Source organism: Chroicocephalus ridibundus, chromosome 5 (genome assembly GCF_963924245.1).
Source record: "Chroicocephalus ridibundus chromosome 5, bChrRid1.1, whole genome shotgun sequence".
In the NCBI taxonomy this organism is placed as follows: Eukaryota; Metazoa; Chordata; class Aves; order Charadriiformes; family Laridae; genus Chroicocephalus; species Chroicocephalus ridibundus.
The window spans coordinates 26232700-26247367 of record NC_086288.1 but is presented as its reverse complement, the minus strand read 5'-3'; positions in this window follow the sequence as shown (position 1 = coordinate 26247367).

The following is a 14668-nucleotide window of genomic DNA, read 5'->3' as shown; positions in this document are numbered from 1 at the left end:
GGTTGTCCTGTGCGTGCCACATAATGGCACACAAGAGGATCTGCTCTACCACCTTCCCCAGCACCGAGGTCAGACTGACAGGCCTGTAGTTTCCCAGATCCTCCTTCTGGTCCTTCTTGTAGATGGGTGTCACATTTGCTAACTTCCAGTCAACTGGGACCTCCCCAGTTAGCCAGGACTGCTGATAAATGGTGGAAGTGGCTTGACAAGCCCTTCCACCAGCTCCCTCGGTACCCTTGGGTGGATCCCATCTGGCCCTGTAGACTTGTGTGTGTCCAAGTCACTTACCATGTCCCCTTGGATTATGGGGGCTTCATTCCGCTCCCCATCCCTGTCTTCCAGCTCAGGGGGCTGGGTACCCAGAGAACAACTGGTCTGACTATTAAAGACTGAGGCAAAGAAGGCATTAAGTCCCTCAGCCTTTGTCACTATGTTTCTACCGGGACCAAAAAAGGATGGAGATTCTCCTTAGCCCTCTTTTTGTTATTAATGTATTTATAGAAACATTTTTTATCGTCTTTTATGACAGTAGCCAAATTAAGTCCTAGTTGGGCTTTGGCCCTTCTGATTTTCTCCCTGCATAACCTCACATCTTTGTAGTCCTTCTGAGTTACCTGCCCTTTCTTCCAAGGGTCATAAACTCCCCTTTTTTTCCTGAGTTCCAACCAAAACTCTCTGTTCAGCCAGGCCAGTCTTCTCTGCCAGCTCATCTTTCGGCACATAGGGACAGCCTGCTTGTGTGCTTTTCCTTCTTGAAGAATGTCTTCCTGGACTCCTTTGCACTTCAGGACTGCCTCCCAAGGGATTCTGTCAACCGATCTCCTGAGGAGGCCAAAGTCTACCCTCTAGAAGCCCGAGGTGGCAGTTCTGCTAAACACCCTCCTTGCTTCTCCAAGAATCAAGACGTGTTTGGAAGATCTGTGTCACTGAGACAATTTTTGGAGGGAGGAGGACACTTCAGCCATTTTGAGGAAATACTGATATTTGAGGAAATACTCTTGCTGGTAAAGAAAGATCAGTGTGGCATTAGACTGCCATTAGACATTCTTACTAATTTACAGCATTCTATTTCTAAATACCTTGTACTTAATGGAATTTTGCTTAGGAGGCTGAAAGTGCTTCAGTTAACTACTTGCAAAGCTGGATACTTCTTCACAGAATACTGCTTGACGTGGTTACTATAATCTGCCTATTTCCAGTTCCAGTTGTTTATTTTATATGCGTAAATATATGTTCTTCATCTATGAATTAGGAAGCACTAGATATTAGACTTAAGAGTTACAGTCTTAGAAACTAAGACAATCCTAAATTTCTTCTGCTGCTCCCAATACAGGGAGCCAGCGAGGGTATGATGAAGACAGCAATTCTCATTTATTTTCCTGACACACATGGAAATGCGGCTTACAATGGAAACTGTTTTCCTACAGCATAGCAATGTCTGTGACAATGTAATTGGTATTGCACGTTTGTGAATCTGATGATTGTATTTTTCCTTCAGCATTAACAATTTTCCTCACAAAAAGGGTTTCAGCAATAGCTCTGGCCTATTTTTAGAATTTCTAATTGCCACTTCTCAACTTTGCAGTTAATTTAGAATATTTTTCTTCTGGAACATGGTTAAAGAGGGGAGGGTTGAAACCATTACAAGAAAGCAATTGGAACAATTGTAAGAATCTTAGAAGGAGAACATTTTGTAACGCTCTGCAGTCGCATTGAGGCTTTTCAGCTATACTGATGATTGGAGAAATCTGGATTTCAGTGACAGCAAAAAATACAGCTAATGCATCGAACTCTTCTTAAAGGGTAGTGTTTCATGGGAAGCAGCTACTAGAAATATGGGAGTTTCTAGATGATTTGGTTTCTTTGGCAAGAACTAATTATACTGGTGTCCTTTTTGTTTGACATGGATACCCGTCAGCTAAGAACTGGACTGAGACCATGAGCTCGTTTTAGAGCAACAGCTGTGGCACTATAATGGGAGTCAAGCACGTCTGACTTGCACCAGGTTTTAATTGGAGATATGGATGCGAGGCACTGCATTCTGATATCTAGCATCTTGAATCTATAATGCAACTTGCCGAGCTCCTGTTTAGTGATATCAGTTTAGTTACTAATGTTCTTTGGGTATGAGACGGAGTTTCACTTCATCATTTGACTATCCCATGTGGGTTCTATAAATGTCTTCTTAGAGTGTTCTACCTGCAGGCTGCAAGAAATAGTATTTAGCTATGAGTAAATCAGATCAATATGGTATCATGTGCTGCCTTATGCATGCGAAAAACTGACACTTGTTATTTTCTTCTGTTTTTGGTATCAGTTTTCACTACAAAGATCAATGTTGAGGTGGGGACTGGTATGCCTTTGTTGTCGGTGTTAATTGTATGCCCTTAGCTGGAAAGAGGGAAAGAAAAATTTTGAAAGGACTCAGACTGGTTGTGTTATTCTAGTGTAACCGTGAAAGTTAAACTTTTTCTATGTTACTTAGTAGACAGACTGAAACAATTTCAGAACTTCTAGTTATTTCTGACAGCTTCTTGATGATACATAATATGTTGACTATATTCAGCCTTCCAGTACCTCATCCATCTTTAAATGCAGATGGAGAGTGTGAGGGATGGAGAATAATAATAAAAAAAAAAGCTTAACTTCAGGCTGAAGAAAAAGTTTTTTGGGCGGAGGAAGCATTTTAAGCACCTGGAAGAAGATGGCAAAAAGATGAGCAGCCAGCTTGGATTTTTAAAGAATAAGTCATACAAAGAAAAAAGCCATACATGAGAGTTATGGGCCCCATGGATAGAAGAAAAGCAGATGTTTAAGCTGTATCTTTTGGTACTGTCTTGCATGTTATGGAAACTTGGCTTAGCCGAAAAAACTATAAACTGGATACCAAAGTACTTTGAAAACCCTTTTCAGAGTGTTTACTGATTAACTGATGTTATTCTATCAATGTGGAAAGATAATTTATTTTTGAGGTCTGTCCTGTGGCTGGTTTTGTTCAACACCCAGTGACCTGGATCAAGTAGGGAGTTGGTACTAAATTAGCAGAAATAATATAACTTGGAGATTGCTGGGAGGGCAGAATCAGGATGCATAATGATCTTAACAAATCAAAAAGAGTGGCCTAAAAAAAGTAGGCTGATTTATTCTTTCTAGGGACAAGTGCAAAATACCAATGCTATTCAAGCAGAATAGCTGACGAAATGTGCGATTCCTCAGAGTAAGTCGTTGGGTTCTGCTGCACCTTAAGCTGAAGAGGAGCGTGTGTCTTTTGTGGAGCAATACAACATCACATTGAGATCTTTGCAAAACTTTTAACTACAAAGTATATGAGGCATAAAAGTAAGTGTGAAAAGGAAAGTAGTAATTTCCTTTCTGTGTCAGTAGCAAATAGAGCTTAAATAGCAGCAAGGAAAAGTTGGGATAATACTAGAAAAATATTTTGGGGGGTAAAATAGTTGACTACTGGACTAGATGGTCTGTGGCAGTGATAGAATTTCTGCTGTGCAGAGCTTTAAGAACAAGCTAGGAAAATGCCTGTTAAAATCTGCAGATACATCTGGCCTTGTTTTGGGGTGAGCGATTGGCTTCTTGAGTTGTCTTCCAGCGGCTGCCCATCTTTATTATTCCATGGATGAGAACAACATTTTTGACTTTCCAGTCACTGACGCTCTCTGTCTTTAAAAAAGGTATGGAAAGGCCTTTGTAAATAAGTAAATCTGTCCTTTAAAAATATCCCTGTGTGCAGTTGTGGGACGGAATCCTGCTGGCCTCGGTTCAGTCTGAAAAAATCAAGTAGTTATATGACCAAGACATGACAGCAGAGAGTAGCTCCACTGACTGCCTCCTGCCAGAACAGAAAATGAATTCGCTGTTGGGGTAAGGAAAATAGAAATGTATGGACGAATGTTTAAGGCCTTTTCCTTTCCTCATCTCCATGTTAGTCTTTCACCTAAAATGTGTTACAATTAAGCAGCTGTCAGTATAGCTGCCGTATTAGAACAGGACGAAGAGTGGGTGGAGGGAGCCTGTGGTAATTCTAGGAAGTATTTTGCTGATGGAGCTTTCTCTCTGTTTCTGCCTTCTCTGAGCTGGAGCAGCAGTAAGACGCTAATACACTTTTCAATTACACAGGCTTCTCCAGATTCCGCCTTTCAGGAACTGTGCTCCACTGACCCATGGAATTTAACTTCATGTTTAAACTTCATGTTTTACCCAAGCATGTCGGCCTCTGTCTGCTACAGTTGGTTGTTAAACCAGCTCTGAACTACTGTGTTTCGTCTCCTTTTGCTGGCCTGCTACTGGACTGAGCTCTTTTCAAGGGACTTATACTATTGTCTTTCAGCAGCTGCCATCCCTTGTTTCTTTGCTGTTGTTCTAGACTTCCGAGTTTTGGGACACCACTGCTGGTTTTGATTGCTCTCTTTCTAACTGCTGTGGTATTTCTGGCTTCAAAGGCAGAAATTTGTCAGTCTCCTCAGCTCTTCCACTTCCTTATTCCTCCTTCTCTGGTACTTTCTCTTTTATCACACTGAAATCCATCACTTACCCCCACCAGCCACTTGGCAATCCATCAGCCTTGCTCTTCTTGGCTTTCATACCTCTCTGTTCCTTCTGTTCTGACTACAGGTCCTTTAATTTTCCCTGCTGACCACTGTCTGAGCTACTTCACCCTGCCCTGACTCCACACTTCATTAGCTCCTGCTATCCGTGGCAAAGCTCAGCCTCCTGGCTTCTTTCATCCTTTCAGCCTCTCTCATCCTCTGGTCGTTCCTTTGACTGTTCCAGTTTTCTCTTAGCTGTCTCATATCTTTGTCTTTATTGTTCTACACTCCACACCATCTGTTGTGCTGCTGCCTGCATGACTCATCCTGAAAACAATAAAAATCCTACTGCATCCCCAAGCATTACACTAGGGAGCCAGCGAAGGCACTCCTGTATCCAAAATCTACATCAACAGCAGTCAAGCCGAGATCCTTATGGAATTCAAGTACATAATTTTTGTTTAAATCAATAGAAGTTAACTGCCAAATACATCTGAGAATCCTGCCAAAGTTTCTTCTCAGCTCTAAGAAAAGGAGGCAATTGTTTCCTGGGGCTGGATTTAAAAACACCTCTGCAGGGGCAGCCTGAAAGTTCTTAAGTTTCTTAGTGAGTAACTCTAGGTTTTTTTCTGCATGTACAATTACTGAGTGTTTTATGAGCACAGACAACATATGGTCTGTACACAATGGAACAAACTAAGAAAAATCTGTCACAAATACCAAGATTCATATACACAGTAGACAAGGCAATATATATGAAAGCTCATAAAACCAGGGAAATGGAATGTTTCATCAGACCTTTTTCTAACGGTACACAAGGCACACAATGCTTAAAACCACTGCTACTCAACAAAATGATTAACAAACTAGATTTAAATCATCATTTGGTTTCATAGCCTAAGCAGGAATAATTTTAGATATACAAAGGAAGTTTTTCCCCTCTAATGTTTTCAAAGGCAGTAGAAACACATAGTGACCTTAAGTATTTTCTTGTCTCATCTAACACCTGGATAAACCCATGCTATGCTTCACTGAAATCAATGGACACAGACTAGTGCAAAGGGGAAATTTGGCTTGTAATATTTCAGATGTGTCTAAGAGTTATATTTAACCACGGCTTGTTTAGCAGGCTGTGACTGAACAAGCCTCATTTTACCGACTTTGGATGGTCAGTACAAAGTATTGCCTTTGTGCCGCTACACTTGGAAAATAAATGTCTTTTACTTGGACATTGTAACTCATAACTGAAGCTGACTAAAGAAATTCTTTCTGCCATTAGTAGTTCCAGCATCGTTATTAACTACTACTCGTAATCTTTTTCAGCCTTGACGCCTTTGGATTTTACGTACCTGCAGTTTCAATCATCTGTTAAACCCTTGGTTCACCACTGGATGGCAGTCCCTGCCACACTATTCACTCTGGGTAGGAAAGGAAGGAAAGTGGTGTACTGAAATCTCATGCTGCTTCGAACATGAATATATACATGAAATATTACAGTGGTGAGTATATTTGGATCCATTTTTCTTGATGCTAAAGTATAAGTATGTGAAAGACTTTTCTGTAGAATTCTTTCACTTAAATTCATTTTCCAATTGAAACTTCAAGGCTTAAAAGTGTACAAGAGGATAACAACTTGCACTTTTATGCACCATCCAGCCAAAAATTTCAAAGCATTTTATACAGACTAGGTCAATGAAGAAGTCAGTGTGTGTGTGTGTATACATTTATATATAACATATGTGCTGACTTTATCCATAGCTCATAAAAGGGAAAAAAAATTGGAGTATTACAAAGTTCTATGAATTACTCAAAATTACATTGTTGACACAGAGAGGTAAAAAAATAAAGCCTCGGTCTTTTGCTACAGGCTTGGGGAAGAGTGGCTGGAGAGCTGCCTGGCAGAAAAGGACCTGGGGGTGTTGGTCAGCTGTCGGCTGAATGTGAGCCAGCAGTGTGCCCAGGTGGCCAAGAAGGCCAACAGCATCCTGGCCTGTATCCGAAATAGTGCGACCAGCAGGACTAGGGAAGTGATCGTCCCCCTGTACTCGGCACTGGTGAGGCCCCGCCTCAAGTGCTGTGACCAGTTTTGGGGCCTCGCTACAGGAAAGACATTGAGATTCTGGAGCAAGTCCAGAGAAGGGCAGTAAAGCTGGTGAGGGGTCTGGAGCACAAGTTGTGTGAGGAGCGGCTGAGGGAGCTGGGGTTGTTTAGCCTGGAGAATGGGAGGCTGAGGGGAGACCTTATTGCTCTCTACAACTGCCTGAAAGGAAGTTGTAGTGAGGTGGGGGTCGGTCTTTTCTCCCAAGTAACAAGTGATAGGACAAGAGGAAATGGCCTCAAGTTGCTCCAGGGGAGGTTTAGACTGGATATTAGGAAAAGTTGTTACACTGAAAGGGTTATCAAGCATTGGAAAAGGCTGCCCAGGGAAGTGGTGGAATCGTCATCCCTGGAGGTATTTAAAAGATGGGTAGACATGGTGCTCAGCAATATGGTTTAGTGGTGGTTTTTGTCAGAGTCAGGTTGATGGTTGGACTCGATGATCTGAAAGGTCCCTTCCAACCTAGGCGATTCTATGAGTCTATGACTAAACATCCACTGCATGTCTGATGGTGGGGAAGGAATTAAATGGCTAAAAGGAGATGACTGTTTAAATGGTTAGCATACAGTAAGTGTAGGGATAAGAACTACGTAATATTGAAGTTATGACTGATGTCCATAAATTCAAATTAAAAGTCATAATGTAGACTGCAGAGGTAGAGAAAGCCACGTGGACTTCACCAGGATTTCTGTGTGAATGGTTATAAAGCAGGGTTAATCTGCTATCACAAGGCTGTAGAAAAGTTCCTGGCAAAACCTGGAGCTCTCCCTGCTGGCATCTGTCTTGAAACAGAATGTGAAAAAGCGTTGATACAGCCCCCATAAAATACTGCAATCTATAAGATTTACCTAACTTAATAGGGATTTCACCGTAGTGTATTTTAAGGCAATGAAAGTCCCTTGTTTCGCTTGGATAGAAATTTAAATGACAGCTTATTATAACTAAGTCCTGTAGATGTCTCTTCAACAGTGAAAGGGAGATAAATGAAAATAGGAGGAAGCATGCATGCATCAATGCCTGTAGAAAAGACCCCTTTCAACACCCTGTACAGATGTCTGCATCTGAGCATTAACGTTGTCACACAGATGGCTGGTTTTATGCCCCTTTTACAGATGGGATGTTGGGACAGTAAGCGACTAGCTTAAAGTTATGTAGCAGCTTAATAGCAGAGCTGGGAAGAAAATTTATATCTAATTGTCAGTTCTGCATCCTACCAACAGCGTTAGGCACTGTCAGTTCAGCAGCAAGCATTCACTAGAGTTTTTACAAAAATTTTTTTAAATTCTAGGTATTTGCAGGGTAACTTGATGACTTTTTAAATGGTTTTGTCAAAAGGCACTTTCTACAGCAAAACAAAAATATTGCAGCAGCATTTTATTGAAGCTTTAAGCAACGTACTTCCCCTCCTGCTTACTAGTTTGTTGGCAAGCTCTGTCCCTTCTGTTTCATGAGATGTAGACCATTTCACTGCAAGATCATTGCTGGTGTCTCCTTCACCCTCCTTTACGTCTCATATATTATTGAAACGGTTGCTCCCAGCTCTCTCAAATTGGTCCATTGTGCCAAACTTTTTCTCCCTTGATAAATTTTCAAAGGACCCCTGTTGTATTTCCACTGCAGTTAGCCCTTTTGCTTGTACCCCACAGACTTCTGCTGAAATACCACATTATTCTTTTCCAAGCACACCCTCCTTTGAAACGGCCTCCAAAACTAGAAGACCAAAGTTCTGCTCTGGGGCTCAGGCCAGCTCAACGGTTCCTCTCCATCTCCTCCTGCTGCCCATCTCTTTGCAGCCATCTGCTGCCTCTCGCCCAAGTGTCATTTGTAAGCTCCTCGGGGCAAGGGCAGCCTCTGTTTCTGCCGCACCTCGTCCATGTAAAGGACTCCTTGGCGCTTTGGTTACACTCATAGTAGATTTTGCATTAATTAAATTTTATCGTGAGAAACCCTACCACCAAATTCCTGACCAACTGTACTGTCTATCTCCGTCAGATTGAGGTTTCCGATTACTTCCGTTCTAAAGCTCTCTTTGCAACTCTTCCACAGTTCTCCATGTCCGGCTTTCCTTTCCTTTCCCTCCACCCTCTGCCCCAGCTTTCTGCTCGCAGGGAAGCACCGGTGCCCTCATTAGCGTGGCCCAGTTCTCTGCATTTGCATACTTTATTCAACCCCCCTGCCAGCGACTTTCTCCCTGTTTATTCTGAGCTTTTCTCTGCCTGGGAGCGTGCCCCGACACACCCTCCGCTCCTGCCCAATCCTTTCCCACGCTGACGCAATCTGTTTTTTGGTCTGCTGCCTGTCCCGAGATAACCTCCCTCACTGGCCCTGCATGGTCACATCCTGCCACTTAGGAAGAGAGGGAGTTTCCTCCTCAGCTGGCCAGTCTTGGTTGGGAAGACTACTGTAATAACACACAGGCCATGGGTGGATAATCTGGGAGACAAAGCACGTTACTTTTTATTGTACTTTGTGCTGACACCACAGGCAGAGGCAAGTTCTGCATAGAGCGAGGCAAATGGCCACATGGCAAAGAAGTTACAGCAGCTCCAGCGCAGTCAGACGCCTATGCTCATCCTTTCTGAAAAATTGCAGGAATTTAATGATTTAGTACTTAACTGCAGGGGAGGCAGGATGTTCAGTTATTGTTGATGATTCTTTCACTTGCTAGGCTGAGGAAAATATCCCTAAAGAAAAAATGTCCCACAGGGTTAGAAAGACCAGTTGTTCAATAAGGATTAATTTGGAGTACAGTCGGGGTAAAGCTGCCAAGCTTTGTTCCTCACTGAGATGCAAGCGTCTATATGGTGTGAACATCCATGATTCCAGGGTTTTGGTTTGGCCCACTGTGCAGACAACCACGGCCCAGCTGTGACTGGCATCCAGAAATACAGCACATTTGCCCAAGGCTTGGACCTGTCGCTTAAGGTGTTCCTGTTGTGTGGGGGGTGTTTCTAGACCTCCCTGATGCACACAGTGGAACCATGTTTGTGCTCTGAAATTCAGGTGGTGATTGCTGTGTTGCCCTAACAAATTCAGAAAAAATTATATCTGCCTGAAAAGTCTCCTATATTCACATGTGTTCATTTGTGAAATGAAATTACATGTAGATTAAGTATTAGTGGATGAAAAGAGGTTGCTGTAACTTATGCCTGGTTAGCCATAATGCCACATGGTTGTAAAACGTTTTATGAAAGGCTTTTCATAACTTAAGACTCCCTTGCCCTGGTCATGTTTATCTGTCTCATAGTAGGGGCTTGGGAAAGACTTATTATAGGCAGGTTTGTGTTAGGTCTGCACTGAAGGAAACACCCTTTGGTCCTAAGGAGCACGCTATGGGTTCATATGCGAGCTTTAAGGCAGTTCCATGCTGATTGCCCTCCACACAATTCTGACACTAGTGGCCTTTGATGATTCCCGTTTCAGATTTGTATTTTCGTGTTGATTACAGATTATACTTGTTGAAGTTCCTATTATTAAAGACATATGGTCATTGCTTGTTCTGTGGTCATGCTTGGAGGATCAGACTCACATTGGGTTTCATTGTGTTGGCTCCGCAAACCCGCGGGTGGCATTGCTGAGCTCACAGTAGGTTTCGGAGGGAGGGAAGAGGAGTCTGGTGATGAGAGAGCTCTTCCTCCACAGGTACTGTCCCATCCACCCCTCCAACCTGAAGTCTCAGGTGGACTTGCATACGTGTTGGAATTGAAACTTTTTGCCTGCTGCCAGAAGGTTGTTTCTGACACATCTCAGGGAGTCGCTTGCACCATACCTTTGACATGTTTTCTTATCACCTTGAGAAATATCTGCCAAGTTTAATTCTTGCCTGGTTTTGCACAGTTTGGGAGGATCTCTCCTTTGATGATTTTCTCCTGGAGCCTTATTGCTCCGCATTTTACTTAGATACGTTGCCCTGTAGGGAGCCGTGGAAAAATTCCCCAGTGGGAATTGCTTCTGGGTAGACTGTTGGTATTTATGTTTCTGAAAGTTGGATGTTTTGTACCCTGTGAACACACACTTCTTGTAAAACCAGACCATCTCAGAAATATAATTGCACTACGCTTATTTGATGACTACAAGGATACAAGGTATTGACTTTTCTTATTAATGCAGTACTTTGTTTGCTGATGAAAGGAGGGACATGGGAAGTGTACTATCTTGGTCCAAGATCTTTCATATGATTACAATGCATCCTTAGTAAAACCCAAGAGTGACCACCAGAACAGCAGAGCATGTGGGTTATTTTGAATAGCTTCTGTATAAACCGTTAGTCTATGTGACTGTTGGTATTGTAGGTGCAAAGGGTTAACCTAGTCCTAAAAGGATTACACATCGTCAGGAAGGCAGGCGATACTTAACCTAATTACTGAAATATTTAGTCAGCCAGTTCAGGCACTAAAACACGTTTTTCTCCCGAGTCCCAAAGAGGACATCCAGTATAGGACAGAAGCAGAACTATAGCCTCATGAGTCTGCTGACTGGCTGAATCAGCCTTATCTGCTGCAACTAACAGGGAAGACAGGAGAATGATAAAACCCTGGGGGACAGGCAGGAGGAGACAAAGATATTTACCTTCTGCTCCTTAAAAGGAAAGTTCTTTGCTGAAAAGAGTGTCAATAATTAGAGGTGATGCTTGAAGAGAAGTGCACTTGAAGAGAAGTTTGCTCCAGTGACCAGTCCGGCCCAAAACACTACACCTGTATTGCTGTGGAAGATGAAAAAGACTCTCAGGAGGGGTTAGGCAATTGAAATGGAGTCCTGCGCTCGTGTTTCAGATGCATGAAGCAGCAACAATAGGTATGTCTCACATGGTGCAGAGCTGCCAGGGGGTTGCTGGCATGAATCAGGTAGCCACATGCCACAAGACAAGGACGTGCAGAGATGCTAGGTGGAGTGCTGGAAGCAGCACAGCTGCATTAGCTTGGTGCCATAGAGATATAAAAACTTTTTGATATTAGTTTAGGTGCTAATGTTCACCATACTGTGTTGCTTCAAGGCCTGAATATAAGTCACTTGGTGATACCTAAATCTTCATTGTGTAGACGTAGCCTGTATCTTTCATTTCATTTGTGAATAAAGTGGTTGAGCTTGAGAATTTCCTTTTGATGAATTGGGTGCAAAAAGTGGGAAGGTGAAGTTCTGTCAAGAGCATGTATGGACTGTGAGGGAGTCTTGGAAAGTTGTGCCTTAAGGTCTTGAGGACCCTGACAGGGGGAAAGAAAGAACATTATTGCTGGAGCCTGGAGAATGTTTTCAGGCCAGATGTAGTGCCCCTGTATAAAAAGTCCTCCCGTCCAGAGCAGTAGGAAGCAAAATTGATGTCCAATACCAAAATATGCTGACTGCTCGCAGAATAACCTCTGTCAGTGTTGTAATGATTTTCTTCTATTTTTTTATGAGCTTCATTTTGCTGCTGTTATCTCCTTGCCCTGTTTTAAGTTTTGCAAGAGAAGTTAGATCCTTATGTAGATTCCCATTGATACCAATAAAAATCAGCAGTGCGTGTCAGCGAAATCCTGACCAAATGTGAGTTTTCCCTGCAATATCATTCACCTCGGGATTTACCCGAGAAACTCATTCTTTCCTTCTTTCATTTTATAAAAAGACGAGGTACGTTCAGTTGCTTGCAGTTAGTAGCATGACAGTAACAATCCATTAAAAGAAGGACGTTGCAGATGAGCTCAGGAAACTCTTGCCGCTCATGAGGGACTTGGCTGCAGTGATTGTGAGGGAGGCTGATGGGAGCTCTGGCAGAACAGGTGGGGTGAGGAAATGTGGAGTTAGACATGGAGGGATAAACGGCAGGGAGGGAGGAAAGGAAGTCGTATCCCGGGATTTGTAGGTGGTGACAAGAAAACTATATTTGCTGTGACAGTAGATAGTGAGCTAGCGGGACATCTGTCATCCTTACTTTTCAGCTCTATGGAAAATACTGGTAGGGCTTCAAAGTCATATTGCCTTTTCAAAATGAAATGGTCAAATAGCATGTTTCAGGGAGGATCAATGTCTACCTTAATCCCATGCATGCTCTTTGCCTTTTGCCCTTGGTTTGTTAATTCCCTCAGCTGTTTTGTGTGCACTTATCAGACACGTAACAGCCAGGCCAGCATTTCTCATCGTTATCAAGGATGATACTTTGAGCTCTAAAGAAGTCACATACGTGGGTAAAAGGCTTGCAATTTGTACAATATATGAGCTACTGTTTTCCAAAGCGTGAAAATCAGTGGAGCTTTATAACCCTGTTGTAAATAGGGAAAGACAGACTTCTAACTGCTGGAGACAGCACCTGCAATGAAATACACGTTATGAAACCATGTTCCTTTATCACAGAACACTGTTGGGAAATGCATTAACTGTTAACCACCGGTTAACTGGCAGGTCAGGCAGACAAACCAAGGATTCAACGTAAAGGTCTGTTACCTCTTGCAGCAACCCTAGGTATGACAGCTCAACTGGGAAGCTAGCATAAATCAGCAAGGTCTTGTCAGTGTGCTTCCCCTGATGCCGTCTATTTTCTAGTGATTTGGGAAAGAGCGTATTTTGGTCTCTGGAGATACTAGATTGGTCAGCAGTTACTCTCATAAATACTTAATCCAAGCAAATGAGTCTGCTCTGTGAACAAGTGTAATTCTCTGTCTGTGCATCCACATGAAAAAAATTAAGTGTTATAAAATATGACTATGACACGTAGGGAAGATAGCAGTTGGTTGTATTTCAAGTGTCCACTGCTAGGCACTGGCTTTATGAAAAAGGACTCTTACTTCCTCAAAGAAGGGCTGAATAAAAAAGAAGTAAAGTTGACTGAAAGTAAGGAATGTTGCTTGGCAAAAGTGTTAGCAACTCATTAAAATACCAGAAAGGCAAAATAAGTTTGTTTTTCTTCTTAGTAAATTGTGTGTAAAAGCTTTTAAGATTTGTGTTGCCTTGAGTATAATTGAATGTGTTTTGGAGGTGGAGGGAAAGCAAGGTGTGGAGATACGTACTAGAAGGAATCCAAGTCTGTACACAGAGCTTTCCAGAGCTGTCAAATCTGGGGCTAAGAGACCACAGTCTGAAAAAATGGCAAGATAGAAGGATTTCTAGTCATACCGGATAAAACTCTACTTTTGGCAAATAGTAAAAGTAAAGTTTCAGAAAATGTTTGAGCCATCTAACAGTGTGCTGCTTTCTTTTTTTTCCTTTTTTTTAGTTTAAATCTACATTTTTCTGAACCCTCAGTGAGTTTGTTCAAACCAAACCAGCAAAAAACTAAACCGCAAAAAAAAAGAGGGATTAATTTTCTGCTGGCTGAGCTTGCAGACCTGGTTCTCCATAGCATCCGATGAGTGCCCGTGCTGGCCAAGGGGAAGGGTGGGAAGATGCAGCCAGGGGTCAGAGGAGGTGGAACCATCCTTTTGAGCAGCAACTAGCTATTCAGTTAGGCACAGTTTTACAGTACATTGAAGCCAAAATTAACTCGAATGCTATGCAAAGAGGAGATTCAAAATAATGCTATTTTTAGCTAGGTGATGGGAACTTTCTTGATCTTTTTATGAGAACTGTGTTCACTCCCGTGAGTTGTTCCATATAAAAAGGAACACAAAATACAATATTCCACTTTGGGATAGTCACAGAAAAGTGAAATAGAAAATAAAACCTTTTGGAAGTGAAATGAGGGGGATATAGAAACATGAATTCAGTCACACATCAGAAATCAAGAGAAAGGGTACAAATCTATTGTTATACTTTTAGATAGGCTGAAATGTTTCAAATAAATAAAAAAAGCCCAGAGCCTTACTAACCAATGGCAGCGATTGTCCAGCTTCCACCAAGTTTTTTTTATTTTGTGAACTATGCCACTTAAACACTGCAGTCAGCGATTTGGTTCCAGTTTGATCTCGCAGTTGGCACACAGATGGAACTCCCAGGGGGTTTAGGTGGAGACCCTCCAGATGCGAATGACAATTCAAATGTCTTCCCATTTGTCACATCGTTCCTTCCCTGGATATCTTTCTGGGGTCAGGTGTGCGTGGAGGGTGATGTACGGTGGCAT